The 21984-nt window shown below is 38.0% G+C and overlaps 1 pseudogene; it reads right to left on the bottom strand.

Moving 5' to 3' along the window:
- Positions 1–324: 324 nt before the first annotated feature.
- On the bottom strand, positions 325–18894 carry LOC120180010 (annotated as a pseudogene).
- Positions 18895–21984: the final 3090 nt, after the last annotated feature.

The following is a 21984-nucleotide window of genomic DNA, read 5'->3' as shown; positions in this document are numbered from 1 at the left end:
CTGCCTATAATAAATAAAATATCCGGTTAGATTCGAATTAAATAATATATATATATATATATATATATATATATATATAATTATTTAATATTTGATTCACTATCAATTAAGCCATCATATCCACTTCATTCACAATATCTAAGTTTTAAACATCAGTTAATCCATAAAATCCACTTCACTCATAATATGTAAATTTTAAACATCAGTTACTAGTCATAATTTTTCATACTGCTAGACTAGAGGTATATATTTTCAGATATCGAATAGATAAAAATTACTATAACAAACGTTGGAGAACTAATTACAGTATACAACCAAACTAAAAGAAGTAAAATAACAAGAGGAGCTGAAATTCCACTATTCGGCTGCTTGTTCAAGAACATGGATCTTCTTCCATGTCTCGTCCAATCCACTTATTTGCAGGGGAGGCAAACGGTGGAGCTCCCGCTCCGAATTTCCTTCAATCCGCGCAATGTCGGCTTTTCATTCTTGGGGAAGATATGGTCCAGCATCCCCTCACATTCCTTAACCAGCTTGTAAACCAAGTCGGTCGTGTAGAACGGCTGTTGCATTATCCTTTGAATGAAAGGCAAGCGGATTAAAGCACCAGTTCTTTTTTCATACTTCTTCAATATTTTCACCAATCCTGTTCACAGGTAGCAGCATTCAGGGTTAACAGAGACAGAATCAGGATCAGATAATACAAGGGTTAAATCGTCTAATTTCAGGCTTAATAAGATTTAGGAACCATTTAATCTAGATTTGAGAGAAATAATATTTAAGTTAATAAGTATTTAAACTTGTAGCGACTAAAATTATAAATCAGATTAAAAATTTTGAAGACGAGAGTTCCTCTTGTATCTTTACTAACTCTGAATATTAAACGATGTATCCGTTCAATAAATAATCTATGCAAACAAAATATATTGTTTTTCATACTTCTTCAATATTTTCTCCAATCCTGTTCATAGTATTCAGTGTTAATAGAGACGCAATCAACAATAAAAGGGGATAAATTGTCTGACTTCAATGTTAATATGGACTTAAAAATATATTTGATCTAAATTTAAAAGAAGCAAGGTTTAATTTGATAAATATTTAATTTGCAAGGACTAAAATTATCATTAGACAAACAATTTATATACTCCAAGTACATCAAATATTTAAAGGTAATCTTTATAATGGCTGCCGCATATGCCCAAAGAAATGATCTTAAACAAGTTGAAAGGTGGCCATTTAAGAACAGAATATTTAACTTTGAGTCAAAGAATGTATGTGGATAAGTAGTTAGCTGCACAAGGAACACGCAATAGATAGAACGAATAAAGTAATTCCAGATAAATGGACCTTTAGTTCTTTAGCAATTACAGGTTCTTCTACAGAGATTGCAAGTTGCAATAATATCTACTAGTTTCATACTATGATCATGATAGCTTAATCACGATTATGATGCAAAATATGATCCAAACAAGCAATCAATACATGATTAAATGATTATGCAGCCGGCTACAACAGTGGTGTCAACTATGTAAAGCGTTAAAAGAAAGCAAGTTGCAATATATTTGATTAAACAAACAAAAGTGTTGATTGAATGAAAAGAAAGTTGAAATACCTGTGTAGTTAAGGTCACTATAATTCTCCAACAAAACCATCTCACCATGGAAGTCCACTATCTCCTTCCTAATCTTTATCATTCCTTCATTGGAATCCTTTGCCTTTGCCACAATGTCTTGTAATTCCTGCAACCAACCCAAAATAACTTGATATCTTGATTTAGAGTATACGACAACGTTCGGATCCTGTTACTAGTTAATTCCGCATCCTGTTTGTTTACCGGGAAAACTGGAGAAAGAAACTAGAAACAAGAAGTAAATCCCCCTCCCCAGGCAATAAAAACAGATTGAAATCAAATCAGCGTTGGAATTACCCTCAATCTAATGATATATTCTTCCTCTTTCTCCATGAAAAAAGCGTTGAATTTCTCGAGCTCCTCTTCCGAAAGCTCAATGAAATCCGACTTCTCCTTCGACATACCGTAGCCTTCGCCGACTTTATCTCCGGTACAGAAAACATCGACAGAACTTTGATCCAATCTAAGCCGCTTTTAGGCCTCTCATTGGAGTTAGGCTCAATAAGCTTTAGTTTATTCTTAAGCTCCTCGGAACCGTCTTTCGGTTGGGCCTCGAAATTGGGCTACGACTTGAAAATTGGGTTAGGAGTCGCCATTGATCTTTTATTTTAAGCAAATAGGTAGATCGGATACCTTATTTCTTACTTGATCTGCGTCTTACCAAAAATGTGTCGGATTCGAGAGTAGAATACAGTCAAGGAAGGGTGAGCACCCTTGAACTGCCCTTTCGGTACTACATAATTTCCAGTTGTCTTACTTTAAGAAAATGATAACTTTAAATTAAAAGGTAAAATAGCGATCTTAGCTACTTACAAATGATTGATTCGAAAGCGTACCCTTTAGGAATCAAAATATGTGTTAGAAGAGATGAAATAAATAAATAATAAAGAAAGTAATACAAATGAAATAAGAAAAGAAATAAAAAATAAAGTAAATATAAAAATGAATAGAAAACATAAAATAAATCAAATGAAGAGAAATAATAGCGCTAGTATATACATAGTAAACAACTAAATAAGAATAAAATGATAATGCAAATAAATAAATAAAACAAATAAAAGGAAGATAAAATAAAAATTGGAGAACAAAAGTAAAAGTAAAAATGAAAAGAAAATGAATAATTAAATAAATAAAATATATAAAAAAGTAAAAGCATATATATATATATATATATATATGTAAAATAATAATAATAAAATAAGATAAATAATATAAAATAGAAGATCCAAAGTAAATATATATATATAATAAAATTAAGAAAACGTAATGTATATATATAATAAAAAATAATTAAAAAATAAATAAATAAAATTTAACAAACAATTTGAAGCTGACAGGGGTTAAATCGAAAAGAAAGGAAAATTTAATGGCCAATGTAGAACGAAATCGGGATTTAAATGCAATTTTGGGACCAAAATGGAAGGTTTTAAAACAAGAAGGACTAGAAGCACGGTTTATCCCAATTCTGTGTGAAAACACGCGGATCCTTCCTGGGTCAGGGTCACCGCGTGGGTCGTCCGTCCGATCCATGGGCCAAGCATATAAGCTAAAATTTTAAACAAAGGCTTCATTTTCTCTCCTTCGCGTCGAGAGCACTTCTCTCTTTCCTCGTTTTCTCTGGTTTTGTTCTTCAAGCTGAAGAACTCAAAACTTGGTTTTCCAGAAAATGGCCATCAGCCGCCTCACCGCCGCCGTTGAACGGAAACGACCGCCGTTCATCGACGGCAAAATATTTTTTTATAAAAGATCCGAAAGCTCTTTTAATCTAGTCTTCAAAAATCAAAACGTTTTTTATAAAAAATGGGCCTCAGTGGTTAGATTTGCAAAAGAAGATCCCGACCAAGACCCTCTATTCATCGGCTAAAAACATTCTCTTTGGGTTCTAAACTCATAAATATCAACATGCAAGCCAGAGGGAATTGAAAGCAAGGTAAAAATAAGAGGCTACCTTTATTTCTTTTCAAACTTGTTACAAAAGGCTTCGAAGTTGCTTGATATTTCTCTCAATATTTCGTGTGATTTTCTTGCCAAATTCGTAGTATCAATTCTCTGCGTATTTTTGTGTGTTATGTGTGTTGATTACATGGGTTTTTATAGCCTAAGAAAATCTATATTTAGAGATTAAATCCGAGTGAAACTCGGTTCAGTTGTGGTCGTTCGAAATCCCACTAACATACGTCGCCTTTGCTTGTGCTTCATGTGTTCACGTCTGTTGGTGGTGGGCGAAACGGTCGGTGGAGCCTTCGGAGTGGTCAGAGGCATGAGGCGTGGAGGAATTGCTTGAAACGGCGCTGGACGAGGGTCTGAGAAAACAAACCCTAGATATCATTTATTATGGACCATTAGATCTCATATAGATCCAACGGTCACCATTGTTGGCGACTGGGACAAGAGGTTGAGAGGTTAGGGTTAGACAAACCCTAATCCACACTAATTTGGGCTGTGCACGACATTGGGCCTGTACAAAATGTAATAAAACCCAAGTGAACAAATGTGTTATATAATTTATAATAAATCATATGATATACATATTATGTAATATAAATGCCATGTGTATTATAAATTATAACATTGTTGTATCATAATTTATAATTTCTGTGGTCGAAATTGAGTGTCTTCAGCTGCCCCTCTTTGCTCATTTTCGTGTAACAAAAATAGAGCAAAGATTAAAAGACACAAATTTCTTCTTTATCGAATGCCCTCCGTCGTAGAGTTGAAATCCGATATTAAGACCAATTTGTTGATTTGGATTAAATCACGAAATAACTCTCTTATCGTGAGGTTGAGTCGAACTAGAAAATTATGAGCGTGATATCCTTCGTCGTGAAGTTGAAATCGAACTCAAAGCTTTAACCAGCAACTCCTGGACCATCTTCTGGCTTAAGATACTTTCGTGCAGGTGAAACTTGTCCGGAAGACTACATATGACTCCTTCGCCGTGAAGTTGGGTCAGGGAACGATACCCTTTGTTGTGAAATTTTATATGTATACGGCCCCTTCGTCATGAAGTTGATCCTGAGAACTGGATATCCTTCGTCGTGAAGTTGAAATCCAAGTATTTTTTCGAGTCCAATATCCTCGACTGTGAAGTTGAAATTGGTTCTGGAACTGGAAAATTGTTTGTTGACAACCAGCCGTCCCTTCGTTGTGAAGTTGAACTTGTGTTGTCTGGAGTCCAATATACTTCGTTGTGAAGTTGAAATTGGCTCTGAAATTGGGAAGTCGTTTGTTGACAGTTAGCCGCCCCTTCGCTGTGAAGTTAAGCTTGTGCTGTCTTGAGTCCAATATTCTTCGCTGTGAAATTGAAATTGAGAAATTGTTTATTGACAGCCAGCGGTCCCTTCGTCGTGAAGTTGAAGTTGTGTTGTCTGGAGTCCAATATCCTTCGTTGTGAAGTTGAAATTGGCTCTCAAATCGGGAAATTATTTATTGACAACCAGCGGTCCCTTCATCGTGAAGTTGAACTTGTGCTATCTTGAGTCCAATATCCTTCGTTGCGAAGTTGAAATTGGGAAATTTTTTGTTGACAACCAGCGGTCCCTTCGTCGTGAAGTTGAACTTGCGTTGTTTGGAGTCCAATGTCCTTCGTTGTGAAGTTGAAATCGGCTCGGAAATCGGGAAATTGTTTATTGACAACCAGCGGTCCCTTCATCATGAAGTTGAACTTGTGCTGTCTTGAGTCTAATATCCTTCACTGTGAAGTTGAAATTGAGAAATTGTTTGTTGACAACCAGCGGTCCCTCCGTCGTGAAGTTGAACTTGCGTTGTCTGGAGTCCAATGTCCTTCGTTGTGAAGTTGAAATTGGCTGTGAGATTGAGAAGTTGTTTGTTGACAACCAGCGGTCCCTTCGTCGTGAAGTTGAACTTGTGCTGTCTTGAGTCCAATATCCTTTGCTGTGAAGTTGAAATTGGCTCTGAAATTGGGAAGCCCTTTCGCCGTGAAGTTGAGCCTCAAATGGCACGATATCCTCTGTCGTAGGGTTGAAATCGTGGATGTATGGGTACAATATCCTCCGTCGTGGAGTTGAAATCTACCCTTGAGCAAATTGTGTCGTTTTTTAGTCCAATATCCTTCGCTACAAAGTTGAAATTGGCTCTAGGTAAAACCTGCAAAGATATGTATATATGCGATGTTATGGATGTCATGCTCTTAGGTATGCCTAAAATACATATGCACCATATGTTATTGTGGTCTATGGAGAGAAATTTCGATCTCCGGTGGCCTGTCGTTGTTAACTCTTGATTTTGAAATCTTGAAGTTCTGATCCCTGATCTTGAATTCTTCAAATGTTTAAATCCAATGTGCACATTCTATTTTTTGATTTAGGAGATGCTTCTTGACCATCTCAAGTATGTGCATGAGCCTTGATCGGTTTTCGGGTACCTGTACTTTTCAATGAATCTTTGTACAGTAATATGTGATTACCTTTTGCAAAAGTAAATAAATCATTAGGTTTAAATCCAATTCAAGATGCTCAAAGGAATTGATTTTGAGGAAAGATTGTCTTTATTCATAAGGGAGAAGAAGAACAAATAATACATGACAAACATTCTAGAAAATGAACACATAGCGAGGTGTAAATGAATGTCTTAGATCTCGATAATGTGGGCACTTCTGAGCTGAAAAGCCATTTGGTGACCTTGAATGCAGCATTTGCTGAAGGATCTTTGAAAATGCGACAACGTTCAGGAGAGTGCAACATTTCTTCGATTTGTTGAGTTCGTAGAAAATTCATGTGCCGGGATATTTCCACTGTTAATATCCAAATCACCCTTTCCGGGTTTTCAACTTGGACCCATCCTTGGTTGCAAGATGCCCTTTGCGGGTTTTCATCTTGAACTCACCTTATTTTCTTTTCTTTTTTCTTTTGTTCTTTTTTCTTTTTCTCTTTTTCGTTTTTTAATTTAGGGTACCCTTTCGGGTTTTCACCCTAAACGTTTCTCCTTTTTTGTTCTTTTGTTTTCTCCCTTTTTTTTCAACTTAGGACGCTCTCGAAGTTTTCATCCTAAGCGAAGTATCTCTTGACTGTATCCGAGTTGATGGGATGTGGCAGTTCAGGTCCGTCCATTTCAGCCAAGACAGGGGCTCCTCCGGAGAAGGCCTTTTTCACGACATAAGGTCTTTCCCAATTTGGCGTCCATTTTCCTCGAAAATCTTTCTGGACTAGCCAAATTCTTTTTAGCACCATATCTCCTTCGCGGAAAATTCTCGGGCGCACCTTTTTGTCATGTGCTCGGATCATTCGTTTATGATAGATTTGACCATGATGAATGACTTTCAGTCTTTTTTCATCTATCAGATTAAGCTGATCATATCTGGATTGTACCCACTCTGCATCATCCAGTTTGACTTCTGTCAAGACCCGGAGAGACGGAATCTCGACTTCAATGGGTAGCACTGCTTCCATTCTATAGGCTAGTGAAAATGGAGTTGCCCCAGTCGAAGTTCGTACCGAGGTTCGATAAGCGAACAAAGCAAAAGGTAACTTCTCATACCAGTCTTTATAAGTTTCAGTCGTTTTATCCACTATCTTGTTAATTCTTTTGTTTGTTGCTTCTACTGCTCCATTCATCTTTGGTCTGTAAGTAGTGGAATTGTGATGTTTTATGTTGAACTATTCACAAGCAGCACTCATCATCTTGTTGTTCAAGTTTGTTGCGTTATCAGTGATAATCCTTTCAGGTAGACCATACCGACATATAATTCCTTTCTTCAGAAACTTGCAAATAGTGGATTGAGTGACACTGGCATACGACGCAGCCTCTACCCATTTCGTGAAATAGTTAATCGCTACGAGAATGAAACGGTGACCATTCGAAGCCTTCGGATGGATTTGCCCAATAACGTCTATGCCCCACACAGAGAAAGGCCATGGTGACGTATTTACTTTGAAGTGGATGGGGTGGAACATTTATCTTGTCTCCGTAAATCTGACATTTATGACATCTTCTAGCATAGTTGATGCAATCGTTTTCTAGTGTGGACCAAAAATATCTGCATCTCATTATTTGTCTTGACATCATATGTCCATTTGCATGTGCTCCGCAAACTCCATCATGTACTTCTTCCACTATCATTTTTGCCTCTTCAGCATTGACGCACCTTAACAGGACTTGACTATGGCTTTTCTTGTATAAAACCTCTCCGTCAAGGATGTATCCAGCTGCCAACCTTCTAAGGGTTCTCTTCTCGGTTTCAGTGGTTTTTTCTGGATAATTCCGATGCTTGATATACTGCAGAACGTCGTAGTACCAAGGCTTAGTGTCTTTCACTTCTTCAATTTGGTAGCAATGAGTTGGGTACTCATACGACTGCATGTTAATTGGCATCATTTCAGACTCCCCAACAACCTTGAATGCGGCTGCCAAGATAGCTAAAGCATAAGCCATTTGATTTTCTTCTCTAGGCACGTAGTGGAAAGTGACTTCGTCGAACTCTTCGAGCAGATCCAGCACTAGTTTCCGGTACTCTAACAGCTTTATATCCTTGGTTCCCCATTCTCCTCGGAGCTGATAGATTACTAAGGCTGAGTCTCCCTACACCCGCAAAGTCTTTATATTTTGCCCCAGTGCAGCTCGAATTCCCAAGACACAGGCTTCATATTCTGCCATGTTATTGGTGCAATCGAAGTTCAGTCTGCTGGTAAATGGGTAATGATTCCCTTTGGCGAGATCAAGATTGCTCCGATGCCATATCCTAATGCATTTGATGCACCATCGAAGTGCATTCTCCAGGAATTGTCCGCTGAAATGCTTGCTTCTTCTAAGGATATGGCCATTAAGTCTTCATCTGGGAAATCAAAGTTCAGCGGTTCATATCTCTCATCAGTTATGCTGGCCAAAAAATCGGATACGACACTGCCTTTTACCGCTTTTTGGCTCACATATTCGATGTCGAATTTAGACAAAAGCATCTGCCATCGGGCTAATCTTCCGGATAGAGCGGGTACACCCATCATGTATTTTAATGGTTCTAGCTTGGAAATCAGCCAGGTAGTGTGATACAACATGTATTGACGGAGTCTTTTTGTAGCCCAGACCAGAGCACAACAAACCTTCTCAATAGGAGGATATCGGACCTCGCAATCGGTGAACTTCTTGCTTAAATAGTAGATGACTCTTTCCTTCTTCCCAGACTCGTCATGTTGGCCCAGGACACACCCCATGGAGTTCTCGAATATAGAGAGATACAGGAACAGAGGTTTGCCTGGGATAGTGGACATCAGGATAGGAGTGTGAGACAAGTACTGTTTCACATTCTCAAATGCAATCTGACAGTTTTCATCCCACACTCCAGGGCTGTATTTTCGGAGAAGGCAAAAGATTGGATCACACTTGTCAGTTAACTGAGATATAAACCGAGCTATGTAATTCAATCTTCCTAAAAAACCTCAGACTTCCTTTTGTGTTCGAGGTAGAGGTAGATTCTGGATAGCCTTAACCTTATCAGGATCAACCTCGATGCCTTTTCTGCTGACTACAAAGCCTAATAGCTTCCCGGATGTCACCCCGAAGGTACACTTGCTAGGGTTCAGTCGTAACTGGAATTTCCTCAATCTCTGGAAGAGCTTTCTCAAATTCTCGACATGTTCATTCTCGGTCTGTGCCTTGACAATCATGTCATCGACATAAACCTCGATCTCTTTGTGCATCATGTCATGGAACAGGGTCACCATAGCTCTCTGATATGTTGCCCCAATATTCTTTAATCTGAAAGGCATCACGTTGTAACAGAAAGTTCCCCATATTGTGACGAAAGTGGTCTTCTCCATGTCTTCAGGATGCATCTTGATCTGATTATACCCCAAAAATCCATCCATGAATGAAAAGTAGGTGTTTCCGGCTGTATTGTCCACCAGAGTGTCTATGTGTGGCAGAGGAAAGTTATCTTTGGGACTTGCCTTGTTAAGGTCCCGGTAATCAACACACATGCATACTTTTCCGTCCTTCTTTGGCACAGACACTATGTTGGCCACCCACTCCGGGTATTTGGCCACTTGAAGAAAATCAGCATCAAATTGCTTATTGACTTCTTCCTTGATCTTAAAGAGCATTTCTGGTCACATTCTTCTCAGTTTTTGCTGCACAGTTTTGAATTCTGGTTTGATTGGTAGTTTGTGAACTACCATATCTGTGTCTAACCCCGGCATGTCCTGATACGACCAAGCGAACACATCTCTGTACTCCTGAAGTAAGACTATCAGGTTTTATCTTGCTTCAGTCGAAAGAGTTGTACCGATTTTAACCTCATTTCAATCTTCCTTAGTGCCCAAATTTAAGATTTCGACCGCCTCCTCATGTGGCAGTATTTGCTTTTCTTCTCTTTCTATCATTCTCAACAATTCGGTAGGCAAGTTGCACTCTTCTTCATTATCGCATTCATCGAATTCCCCAAGACAAATTGTTGATTCAAAATCCACCTCCGGATCAGGATCATCAGTGCCTACATTATAGTTATCTGGGAACCTGAAAGGAAACAAATGTGCATGCGTGAGAGGATAATATCCCACACGGAACAATCAAGAATTAACTTCGAGAGTAACTGGAAATGAAGTACTGGAATGAAGGAGATAGACAATGGATTCAAAAATAAAAGAAAAATTTGTTTGCCATGGAAAAAGAAAAATGCATCTTTTATTAAACTTAAACAAAATGTTTATTCACCCTTACAAAAGATAACCTATTACCCCGGGTATAGGAAAATAGGGATAGTTCGAATATTACTTTGAAAGATTCTTGTAAACCACAGGTAGTTCTTCAACCAACCAACTGCTAGGCATGAACCCAGGTGGTAGAGGGCATATCCCGGATCTATCTCCGTTGTCAACATCTTCTGTGGTCACAGCATTGATGTTCAGATCTTTCAGAGCTGCTTCTAATTCGGATATGGTGGTTTTAAACACATAACCACCTGACTTGAATGTTCTGAAAAGAGGCGGGAATGTCATAGGCTTCCATTGGAGTTCGTTTCCAGTTAACCTGGTTAATCTTCTCTCCCGATTCTTTTGGATCTCCTTTCTCTTTTCATGATAACTGGGCTGAAAACGAGCCCAAATTGATCTAATTTTGAAACAGGAAGGACATGATTAATCTTCCTTGCAAATATTTCCCGAAACCTCTCCCGGTCCTAGCGCCTCGCCCAGGGTTTGCTTGATCTCCATATTTGTACATTTAGAGAGTCGGGGTCTTGGAATCTTCTTTCCTTCCGCCACGAATGTGCATTCACAAATTCCAAGGAGCGGAACGAACATTCTACCGCTTCTCGTCTACTTCGATGTATGGGGCCTCCGTGGTCACGCTTACCACGATATCTTCCTCAGCATTGATATTTACTAAGGCCCCGTCAATAACAAATTTAACTTTTTGGTGCAATGTGGAGGGTAATGCACCTGTTTGATGAATCCATGGCCTTCCCAAAACACAGCTATAGAACGGCATGATATCCATCACAAGGAACTCAACATCATAGGTGGCTGGTCCGATGGTCAACGGTACCTCAATCTTACCAATAACCTCTCTTTTAGTCCCATCAAATGCTCGACCACGTTATGACAGGCTCTCATATGAGAGGTATCTATTGGCAGCCTCTTCAATGTCACCAAAGACATCACGTTCAGGGCTGAGCTGTTATCGATCAACACACTCGGTAAGGCATGCCCCTTACAATAGATAGTGATGTGTAATGCCTTAGTTCGACCTCTTCCTCCGGATGGAATCTCATCATCTGAGAATGAGATGAGATTATCAGCTTGAATATTGTTTACCAGTCGATCCATCTTGCTGAATGGTATGTCTTGTGGCACGAACGTTTGATTAAGGACTTCAGCAATGCTTCTCGGTGTGCCTCTGAGTTCAAAATTAGCAATAGCAATGAAGTACAAGTAGATAAGTTGTGGAGCTGTTCTATAATGTTGTACTCGCTGTGCTTCAAGATCTTGTGGAACTCTTTAGCTTCTTCTTCCTTTATGGGTTCATTGACAGCTAACACATCTTCTTTGAATGGCTCAAGTGGTCTTTGTCCCACTTTGCCATCACATCCTTTAGAAGTACTTACTTAGCATTCGTACTTCCAAGGCACTTGTCGATTATCCTCGTATTGAAAAGGCTGAGGTGCCGTGATCACCACCCTGGCTTGTGTTGTTGTTATCGTCTTCGCTTTAGGGGTAATTATCATAGGACCACCCATGCCAAATCTTCTGTCTGATGATTCTCCGGTGGCACAAACATCTGCTTCCAAAGAATCTTGAATTTCTTCGTAAAATTCCAGCTCTTTCGGTCCTTCATGAGCTAGACTATTGATCTGAATTCTGGGCACTCTTGCACCTTATGCCCCTCTTCGTTGTGGTAACAACAATGGTTACCATCTTTCATCCTTGTTGCATGCGATTGGGGTGTAAGCCCCGCCTTTACAATTTGGCTCCATACCCAAGCCAAAGGAGTTTTAACTTTCGAAACACGAGTTTTGATTTTCTTACATTCTCGGTGGTGATTGCGTTGATTCTATCTCCTGATGATTAGGCAAGGGGTTCTGGGCGACGTTTGGTACTCCGGAGTTGAAATGAATCCAATTTTTGTTCCGCATTCGTTGTACAAGCCTCTTGAATGTGAGACAGTTCTCAATTGAATGCCCCTGCACACCCGCATGATATTCGTAGTGGGCGTTTTCTTCATACCACTTCGGATATGGGGGCTTTATCGAATCCATTGGGTAGGGTGATACTGCGTTCCTGTCGAAGAGTTGTTGATATAACTCTTTATAGGTCATGGGAATGGGATCGAACTGCACCCTATCCCTTTCTCTCCTTGGTTCTCTCTGAGATTGGTTAGAAGTACCAGATGGTACAGCTGTAGTTGTTTTTGAACTTGAGATCGTAACACTTTTGCTAGTGTTGTAGGTGTTGACATTGTTGATCTCGCGGTCCTTGTTCTTCACGGAGGCTTTCTACTAGAGTAACCTCCTTCAATCTTTCCTTGTTTTATGGCCAGTTCAACCATCTCACCAGCCATGACTAAATATGAGAAACTTCCCGACGTGATTTATACCAAATGCCCGAAGTAAGGTACTTCAGGGTCTGTACAAACAACTTTCTAGTTTCCTTTTCATCCAAGGGTGGATGAACTTGCACAGATAAATCCCTCATCTCTGTGCGTACTGTCGGAAACTTTCGTTATGCTTCTTTTCCAAGCTCTGCAGCATAACTTGGTCTGGTCTCATATCATTGATATGCTTGTACTACTCTAAGAAAGACTTGGCTAAGCCTTTCCATGTCTTGATATGAGTTCGACTAAGCTGGTTGTACCACCGGATAGCTGAACCGGACAGGCTCTCCTGAAAGCAGTGGATTAAGAGTTGGCCATTTCCCCCGTACCCTGTCATCTTCCGACAGAACATAGTGATATGGGCTGAAGGGCAGCTGTTCCCGTCAAACTTTTCAAACTCAAGAATTTTAAATTTTGGTGGAAGCACCAAATCGGGAACCAAACTTAGTTCTATTGCATCCATACCATAATAATCATGGTCTCCTTGAACCATCTTCATTTGGTCTTCCAACATCTTGATCTTTTCTTCCATCTTCCTTGCCTTATCCTCTTCGTCAAAATCCGGGATAGGGCAATCGTCCGGATGACTGTCAGGTTTCGCCGCAGAAGTCTATAATTTTGTCGCTGATGTAGCTTTCCCTTTGGCGGCGGGTGAGTTACCTTGCAGCCCGAGTAAGGTCCCGGATGAGACAACCACTTGTGGGGTTGGTGGTATGGTTATCCCCTCAGATGCACTTTCTCCGGGTGAACTTGTCTGTTGTTGTAAACCAGATAACCTAGCCACGATCTGGTCGACTAGGGACTCCGTGCTTTTCTTAATGGACTCAATGGTACGTTGACTGTTCTGAACCATTTTGTCCTCCAATTCTTTCTGCAGTCTTGCCATGCTCTCCTCAATCTTCTCGATTCTGGCATCCATTTGTTTCTTCTTTGCACGAGTGTTTTGAGGGTGATGCGAATCTAATGCTTGCGGTGGTACGCTTGGTGTCTAAGACATGTTCTGTTAGTTAATACGAATGTAAAAACATGGAAAATATAAAATAAAAACAAACATGAAATATAAAATGCAAGAAATGCAATGCATGATATATGCAATTTGGAGGCATTGATCCATAAAAGTGTCCATTATTATAAACAATCCTTATTCAGACAAAAAATGTTTTATCTTTTAAGAGACATAAAAACAAATTAAAGGTACATTCGGACTAAATCCTCTAGACCCCTAACAGCTTCTAGTAGGTTGACAAGTCTTATGCCTTCATCTGTCACTGGTTGAATGCCTTGTTGAACACTCCTGCTTCCCTTGCCAAGCCGTGAAGATGACGAGCCGCCTTCTGTACTTGTTCTAGGAAATCTCGGATGGTTGCATCTCTGGCCCTTACCCTTCGTTGTGCTTGCTCCCAACGGAAATGCCACTGTAGACCTCCATCAAAGGGAACTATCTGAAGCTCGTTCGCTTGCCTTTTGAACCCATCTACAACAACTTCTAACTCAGCTATTGTCTTGCCATCCTTTTCATGTTGTTTGTCTAAGTCCGCCACCCGGATCCTCAAGCGTTTGTTCTGATGCTGACTGTCTGCCAAGCGCCTTTGAGCAGTCTTCAGTTGTTCCTTCCAAGCTCTTTCATCGGGCCCCTCGAATTTCCTTTTCATACTGTGAGCTTCGTCTTTCCAGTATTCAGAGTTTACTTTTAACTTGGAGTTATCCTTGACTTTACCTTGATAGCCTTTTCTTAAGTCTTAGAGCTCAAAACGGACTCTTTTATGTTCTTTTTCCAGTTTGTCTGCTCTATCTTTATGAGAGTCAGCATCGAGCTTCCATTGATAACGTTCAGCTTCGAGTTCCTTAACCCTCTGTTTCAGATTGTTATTCACAGCTTCAAACTCTGTCTTGGCTATCTCAAGTCCGGAAGGGACAGGCCTGAGATGTTTTTCAATAGTCCGAGTGTCTTCACAGTCTGGCACCGGGACATTATCATTCTTTCTCAATCTTCGCCACTCCATATAATCCGGAGTAAGCATGTCTCTGGCAGCAACGACTTCCATTCGAAATACTTTCTTCCATGACTCAGATGTTTTTTTGATCAGCTTCTTATAACTGTCACCGCTATACACAAACTCTGATTTAGTTAGTCCGTATATTGCGGGGACAAACTGACGTGCCCCATACTGTCTAAGTGCTAACAATGCAGCGTACCCAACTGAACCCCAAATTCCATGTAAGATCATAGTATCAGAATCCCCATACCGGAAAAGAACGTCACTGAGGAATAACCAAGGGGCTCTCCAGGTAATATCCCGATCCTGAAGATGTGTAAAGACTTTCATCCACTTTTCTTTCGAAGCACCTTCATGCCATTTCCTAGTGATGAATTCTTCCAAAGGTGAATGGGTAGTGCTGAACCGGCGATAGGCCACCCCATTAGTCTTCTAAAAGTGGCTATGGATCCAGACTTGAAGGAGCTGAGTACACCCAACGAACCTTCCTCCGCCAGCTCTTCTGCAATGGTTGAGAGATCGAAAGGTTTCGGCTAAGATGGCTGGTGCTGGGTTGACTCGCTTCGGGAGTTGTTCAAATAGTTCTACCACGGCTGTATCAATGCACCCTAAAGTTTTTGGAAAGATAATCAAACCGTACAGACCCAGTGCAAACAAGTCTATAGTCTTCCATTCATCAGGGTGGTTTTTCATTAATTTCTTTATGTGGAACCATTCAATCCCTTCCACGTTGCCTCTGTGCTGAGTCCGATCAATTACCCATTTCTCGTCTACTCCTGTAACCCTGGCTAGCGTATTCTTTAAAGGCTGACTTTTAATGTGTTTAATGTAGGCTCGCTCTAGTTTGATGTTTTCACAATGCAACAGTGTAGTGTATTCTTCAATGGTGGGCACCATGTCCTCCTGGTAAGCAACTGTATCCCGGGTTCCAGAACTGAATAAAGGCTCTGATTAAGGGCTCATCAGTCTTAACCTGGAGTAGAAGCGCAATGTCACCGTACCGTTGGCTGAACTTTTGTTTTCGATCATTCTTCCAACTGTCCCAGATATCTCGAAGCTCTTGAACATTGTTCTGTTTTAGGCTGATAGAGGCATAATTAACCGACTCTAACACATAGCTTCCTTGAAGACTGTCTCCCTTTTCCTTCTGGGTCTTCTCGGACTATAGTCGTACCTCTGGGTTTTTAATCTCTTGTATTACAACACCTTTGTCCATTTGTTCAGATTATTTTGTGTGTAATAAATGCTTTTTAGGGATCAATGGCCTCTTATTGTGATGCAAATGCTAGAAAACAAACACAAAGGTAAAAACGTTAGTAAAATGAAAACGTATAAATAAATATGAAATGACGAAAGAAAAAAAAATAAGAAGAGTAAGAAGGAACAAAAACATGGTTAGGGTAAAAATGTCATAGGGTTTGAAATATGGTTTCGGGGTAGGCTCTATTTCTCCATAGCTTCCCGGTTTAGGTTCTAGAAAATGGTACCCGAGTTCTCCTTGCCGGTGCCCCCTTGGGCTTACCAGAACCTTAGTCCTAAATCCATCACAGGCTTGTTTTGACTAAGTTAAACTCGAGAGGACACATTCCCTTATGCCCATACGGAGAATAAATTCACACGAAGGCATACGGTATATGAATCCCGAAGGCTACTTGCTAGGCCATACGGTGAATAAATTCACACGAAGGCGTCGCTTTCACCCCCACTTAAAACGGATTTGGAGCTCGGGTTTAGAGCCTTAAGAAAAAAAACTTTGAAGGCTGAAATCATGAGAAAACGATCAGTACAACTATTTACTCGAAAAAATATAATCAAAAGTAAGCAGTAAGGATCGAAATGTTACCTTGAAATTTAAACTTACCCATTTCATTAAAAAAACTACTGGAAATTACCTTAGCCTGACTCACTTACCTGTGTCCCCAGCGGAGTCGCCAAGCTGTCGGAACCGTCTTTCGGTCGGGCCTCGGAATTGGGCTACGACTTGAAAATTGGGTTAGGAGTCACCACCGATCTTTTATTTTAAGCAAATAGGTAGATCGGATACCTTATTTCTTACCTGATCTGCGTCTTACCAAAGATGTGTCGAATTCGGGAGTCGGTTACAGTCAAGAAAGGATTAGCACCCTTGAACTGCCCTTTCGGTACTACATAATTTCCAGTTGTCTTACTTTAAGAAAATGATAACTTTAAATTAAAAGGTAAAATAGCGATCTCAGCTACTTACAAATGATTGATTCGAAAGCGTACCCTTTAGGAGTCAAAATATGTGTTAGAAGAGATGAAATAAATAAATAATAAAGAAAGTAATACAAATGAAATAAGGAAAGTAATAAAAAATAAAGTAAATATAAAAATAAATAGAACACATAAAATAAATAAAATGAAGAGAAATAATAGCGCTAGTATATACATAGTAAACAACTAAATAAGAATAAAATGATAATGAAATAAATAAATAAAAAAAATAAAAGGAAGATAAAATAAAAAATAGAGAACAAAAGTAAAAATGAAAAGAAAATGAATAATTAAATAAATAAAATATATAAAAAAAGTAAAAGCATATATATATATATATGTAAAATAATAATAATAAAATAAGATAAATAATATAAAATAAAAGATCCAAAGTAAATATATATATATATATATATATATATATATATATATATATATATAAGAAAAATAGGAAATATAAATATACATGTATAATAATACCAATGATCTTTAATATATATATATATATATATATATATATATATATAATAAAATTAAGAAAACGTAATGTATATATATATAATAAAAAATAATTATAAATAAATAAATAAATAAATAAAATTTAACAAACAATTTGAAGCTGACAGGGGTTAAATCGAAAAGAAAGGAAAATTTAATGGCCAAAGTAGAACGAAATCGGGATTTAAATGCAATTTTGGGACCAAAATGGAAGGTTTTAAAACAAGAAGGACAAGAAGCACGGTTTATCCCAATTCTGTGTGAAAACACTCGGATCCTTCCTGGGTCAGGGTCACCGCGCGGGTCGTCCGCCAGATCCATGGGCCAAGCATATAAGCTAAAATTTTAAACAAATGCTTCATTTTCTCTCCTTCGCGTCGAGATCACTTCTCTCTTTCCTCGTTTTCTCTGGTTTTGTTCTTCAAGCTGAAGAACACAAACCTTGGTTTTCCAGAAAATGGCCATCGGCGGCAAAATATTTTTTTATAAAAGATCCGTAAGCTCTTTTAATCTAGTCTTCAAAAATCAAAACATTTTTTTTATAAAAAACGATCCTCAGGGGTTAGATCTGCAAAAGAAGATCCCGACCAAGCCCCTCTTTTCATTGGCTCTTTGGGTTCTAAACTAAAAAATATCAACATGCAAGACAGAGGGAATCGAAAGCAAGGTAAAAACAAGAGGCTACCTTTATTTCTTTTCAAACTTGTTACAAAAGGCTTCGAAGTTGCTTGATATTTCTCTCAATATTTCGTGTGATTTTCTTGCCAAATTTGTAGTATCAACTATCTGCATATTTGTGTGTGTTATGTGTGTTGATTATATGGGTTTTTATAGCCTAGGAAAATCTATATTTAGAGATTAAATCTGAGTGAAACTCGGTTCAGTTGTGGTCGTTCGAAATCCCACTAACATACGTCGCCTTTGCTTGTGCTTCATGTGTTCACGTCTGTTGGTGTTGAGCGAAACGGTCGGCGGAGCCTTCGGAGTGGTCAGAGGCGTGAGGCGTGGGGGAATTGCTTGAAACGACGCTGGACGAGGGTCTGGGAAAACAAACCCTAGATATCATTTGTTGTGGACCGTTATATCTCATCTAGATCCAACGGTCACCATTGTTGGTGGCTGGGACAAGAGGTTGAGAGGTTAAGGTTAGACAAACCCTAATCCATACTGATTTAGGCTGTGCACGACATTGGGTCTGTACAAAATGTAATAAAACCCAAGTGAACAAATGTGTTATATAATTTATAATAAATCATATGATATGCATATTATGTAATATAAATGCCATGTGTATTATAAATTATAACATTGTTGTATCATAATTTATAATTTCTGTGGTCGAAATTGAGTGTCTTCACTCCTTATAAGAAAGGAATTTGTCTCGCCAGTCAGGCAACGTCTCCTCGATCTAGTTGCTCAGGCTCTTCCCAAATTTCATTGCAAGAAATCTTAGCTTTCAATCTTAAAACTAGTGATTGGATGGTAAGAAAATGAAAGAGAGAGTGTGGGAAAATGAGAGAAACGGGAGGGAAGGAGGAGTTGGCGGAGGGGAAATGTGGGGAATTTAATGGGTAGGGGAATAATATTCGGAGGGAAAGGCCGAGAATATCTGTCTGGTTTTTTTCAAAATCGAAGTATATTATGGGTTTTATTCCTTTTAGAAAAGGAGGTGTATTTTTTTATTTGTTAGATTATTTTATTATTGTTTTATTCTTTTTAATGTAGTTACATGTTTATTATACATGTAACAGTTAAATAATAAATATTTATTTAACAATTTAATAATTACTAGCTTATAAAATTTTATTATTGTTTGTCTCACAAATTCGAAAATAACTTACCCATTTTTTGTTGAAATAAATATCAAAAAATATTTTTTACAAATATTTAAAAAATACTCTAATAATTATATATGATTATATCTTTCGTCGATGTGTGTAATGTCACTAATTTATCAGAATATTTCTTGTAGACGTGAGGGATTAGCACTACAAGATGCATAATAAAAGCACTAGGATATGAGGAAGAATAACATTAGGACTTTGAATATACGAAGATATAAATACTTAGAGGAAGAATTTAGACTACGAAGAGTATGGGGCTTTTTTATCCAAATATCACCCAAAAGAAATAAAACAAAAACATCATTCTAACACCCTTTCTTCAATATTTACCAAATTAGCACATTTTCTAAAATCGAGATAAAAAGGAGCGTTAAGAAGACGAGCCTTGCATACATGACAAAAAGGCGCATCCTAGAGGGAGCGCCTTACCTGGCATGGCGGGACAGCTCGGAAGCGAGTCCCAAGGGAAAAACTTTTTCCCGAATTTCTATAAAGCATACTTAATAAAATATGATTTAAAAATAAAAAAATAAAACTATAGGGATTAACAATATAATTTAATATATATTAGTAAAAGAGCCTAAAGGGGCCAAATTGTTTGGATAATGTGTCCCAAATTTTTAATTCCCCAACTAATGAACCCGCAAAATTATTTCCCAGGATAGGTCGTTTGCTACAGTAGAGGATGAGGACACCGTGTAATCCATGCGTCTTGTTGAAGACTCCATGATCTCCATGCATCTTCAAGGTTGGATTAAAAGAGGGTGAAGATATTGTGTAATCTATGCGTCTTGAAGGTGAAAACCTGAGGAGTTTCATGCATCTTCAACGCATTTCCCGTGGTTCTGCAAAGCTGCATCATTGTTGTCCGTGCAGCACAACTACCTTCATGCAACTGCTCGTGATTCCGACGCTCATTCCCCTTTGCGTGTGAAATCAAAACAGCTTTTCATAAAAAAATAATTTTAGGTTTTTATATAGATGAGTTTGGGTGTTAGATTGAATAAAAAATAGTGAAGAGTGAAAGAGTGAAATCATACCAATATGGATATCTGCTTGAAGAAAAAATAGTGAGACTGAAAGAGGAAGTAAGTAATTGGAAGAATGAGCATTCAGTGGTGCATTTGAGAAAAAAATTTAACGAAATTTTCTTTCGCTTTCTTAAGTATTCGAATAATTTATATAAATGTTTAATATTTTACCTCGTATTATTCTGTTAAATGCTATTGTTGAGTTCATTTGCATATTAAAGAGTGAGTAAAAAGTTGTTTCGAGATATTTTTTTTTGTAAAACAAGTTGGGAGGAAGAAGTCTCAAGTAAGTATAAGTAGATTTTATTTGAATAATTACTATTTATTATTATGTGCATATCAATTTTGTAATATTTTTATTTTTATTTGACTTGTGAATCATTACTATAAATTTTTAATAGTACTGATTTAGTATTTGGATTAAAATGATAAAACAATTAGATCATTTTGCCTTATTAATTATTACAAATATGCGAGAAAAATTTAATGATTATATAAATAATAGAAAAATATTGTTAGAATATTTTATTTTTTTGTTCTAAATATATATATTTTTCATATGTAGAGAAAAATGAGCAACAAATTCTTTATGATTGGCTATTATAATGGACATATTATGGAAAATGAAGTTAGTGTTGTTTTCCAGTCTAAAAGACCTATAAATATGATGTTTAAAAGAGACATCACATTTATAGAAATGAAGGAGATGATAGAAAGAAAAATACAAGCTACAATTGATGGGATGAGGTATAGGTTTATGATATGTCCCAATCTAGTCATATGTTGCAGTACCACTTAAAGAAGATGATGATATTAGAACTATAATTGAAGTACATGACTCAACAAATATTTCAGTTATTGAGTTATTTGTTGAGGTGCATAATATATTTGATGTTCCTAGATCGTCAAAAAATGATGTTAGAAATTCATCTCAAATGACTTTCGAAAGTGAGTTTAAGGACCCAACATATAGGTCGATAAACAATTTTATGATGATGTTGTAAAGTGCAAATAAAGTCAACGGGACATCAACAATAGTAGAGTATGGGGCAAGAAGAATACATCATTCGAAAATGACTATTGATGTTGACGCTGAAAATCGATGGGGAGAAACACATGATGATTCTAGAGAATATGAAGAAACTGAGGAATCTGATTTGGTTAACGATGATAGTATTTTCGATGGTGGTGAAGCTAATTTGGCGAATGATTAATATCCAACATCGTATCAACCTATCCTTCACATGTACAAGATAGATTATGATGGGATGAGGGCATCTGAATTCCCAGAGATACAACATTTGACATCAGGCTACGTAATTGAATCATCCGAAAACTCGGGTGAATTATCTGTTGGAAAGCTATTTAGAGGAAAAAAGAAGCTACATTGGCAGTTAAAGAGTATTGCATAAAAAACCATGTAGAATACAAGGTTGCAGAGTCCAACCAAAAAACTTTGTATGTGAAGTGTGTTAAATATGGCCCTGAGTGTAACTGGATGATCAGAGTGTCCAAAATACCGAGGTACACAAGGTACAATGGTCCTCACACATGTTTACAAAACTCCATTGAACAAGACCACCAACTATTAGATTATGATTTAATATGCCAATATGTGAAGGTGTTGGTTAAATAAAACCCAATGATCCCTTGTTGAGTGTTAGTTACGTATATTCGAGATCAGTTTGGATACAATGTAAAATATAAAC

This window comes from Hibiscus syriacus, unplaced genomic scaffold (assembly GCF_006381635.1).
Source record: "Hibiscus syriacus cultivar Baekdansim isolate YM2019G1 unplaced genomic scaffold, ASM638163v2 tig00112487_pilon, whole genome shotgun sequence".
Classification (NCBI taxonomy): domain Eukaryota; kingdom Viridiplantae; phylum Streptophyta; class Magnoliopsida; order Malvales; family Malvaceae; genus Hibiscus; species Hibiscus syriacus.
The sequence above is the reverse complement of the archived record's forward strand: the minus strand, read 5'-3'. Positions and strand labels throughout refer to the sequence as shown.